We start from the raw sequence: 1940 nt of genomic DNA on the forward strand, positions 1-1940 counted from the left end.
GGGCAGTCGGCAGCCAGGGACTAAGTCCGGCCGCGGACACCAGGTCTACCCCAGGAAACGACTCCGGCCGCGGACAGCGGGTCTACCAAGGGGGCCTTCGGCAGCCAGGGACCAAGTCCGGTCGCGGACAGCAGGTCTACCCCGGGGCAGTCGGCAGCCAGGGACCAAGTCCGGCCGCGGACAGCTGGTCTACCCCGGGGCCGTCGGCAGCCAGGGACCAAGTCCGGCCGCGGACAGCAGGTCTACCCCGGGGCATCCGGCAGCCAGGGACCAAGTCCGGCCGCGGACAGCAGGTCTACCCCTTGGAAACGACGCCGGCCGCGGACAGAAGGTCTACCCCGGGGCAGTCGGCAGCCAGGGACTAAGTCCGGCCGCGGACACCAGGTCTACCCCTTGGAAACGACGCCGGCCGCGGACAGCTGGTCTACCCCGCGGCCTTCGGCAGCCAGGGACCAAGGCCGTCCGCGGACAGAAGGTCTACCCCGAAAACCGAGGCCGGCCGCGGACAGAAGGTCTACCCCGGGGCAGTCGGCAGCCAGGGACTAAGTCCGGCCGCGGACAACAGGTCTACCCCAGGAAACGACTCCGGCCGCGGACACCAGGTCTACCCCCAAAAAAACGACTCCGACCGCGGAAAGCAGGTCTACCCCGGGGCCGTCGGCAGCCAGGGATCAAGTCCGGCCGCGGACAGCTGGTCTACCCCGGGGCCGTCGGCAGCCAGGGACTAAGTCCGGCCGCGGACAGAAGGTCTACCCCAAGAAACGAGGCCGGCCGCGGAAAGCAGGTCTACCCCGGGGCAGTCGGCAGCCAGGGACCAAGTCCGGCCGCGGACAGCAGGTCTACCCCTAAGGGCCGGCTGCCAGGGACAAAGTCCGGCCGCGGACAGCAGGTCTACCCCGGGGCCGTCGGCAGCCAGGGATCAAGTCCGGCCGCGGACAGCCGGTCTACCCCTAAGGGCCGGCAGCCAGGGACTAAGTCCGGCCGCGGACAGCTGGTCTACCCCTAAGGGCCGGCTGCCAGGGACCAAGTCCGGCCGCGGACAGCAGGTCTACCCCGGGGCCGTCGGCAGCCAGGGATCAAGTCCGGCCGCGGACAGCTGGTCTACCCCGGGGCCGTCGGCAGCCAGGGACTAAGTCCGGCCGCGGACAGAAGGTCTACCCCAAGAAACGAGGCCGGCCGCGGACAGAAGGTCTACCCCGGGGCAGTCGGCAGCCAGGGACGAAGTCCGGTCGCGGACAGAAGGTCTACCCCTAAGGGCCGGCTGCCAGGGACAAAGTCCGGTCGCGGACAGCAGGTCTATCCCCGGGGCAGTCGGCAGCCAGGGACCAAGTCCGGCCGCGGACGGCAGGTCTACCCCTTGGAAACGAGGCCGGCCGCGGACAGCAGGTCTATCCCGGGGCCGTCGGCAGCCAGGGACCAAGTCCGGCCGCGGACAGCTGGTCTATCCCCGGGGCAGTCGGCAGCCAGGGACCAAGTCCGGCCGCGGACGGCAGGTCTACCCCTTGGAAACGAGGCCGGCCGCGGACAGCAGGTCTACCCCGGGGCAGTCGGCAGCCAGGGACTAAGTCCGGCCGCGGACACCAGGTCTACCCCTTGGAAACGACGCCGGCCGCGGACAGCTGGTCTACCCCGCGGCCTTCGGCAGCCAGGGACCAAGGCCGTCCGCGGACAGAAGGTCTACCCCGAAAACCGAGGCCGGCCGCGGACAGAAGGTCTACCCCGGGGCAGTCGGCAGCCAGGGACTAAGTCCGGCCGCGGACAACAGGTCTACCCCAGGAAACGACTCCGGCCGCGGACACCAGGTCTACCCCCAAAAAAACGACTCCGACCGCGGAAAGCAGGTCTACCCCGGGGCCGTCGGCAGCCAGGGATCAAGTCCGGCCGCGGACAGCTGGTCTACCCCGGGGCCGTCGGCAGCCAGGGACTAAGTCCGGCCGCGG

Source organism: Chamaea fasciata, unplaced genomic scaffold (assembly GCF_029207755.1).
Source record: "Chamaea fasciata isolate MVZ Bird 193981 ecotype frontalis unplaced genomic scaffold, bChaFas1.0.hap1 SCAF_661, whole genome shotgun sequence".
NCBI classification, from domain to species: domain Eukaryota; kingdom Metazoa; phylum Chordata; class Aves; order Passeriformes; family Sylviidae; genus Chamaea; species Chamaea fasciata.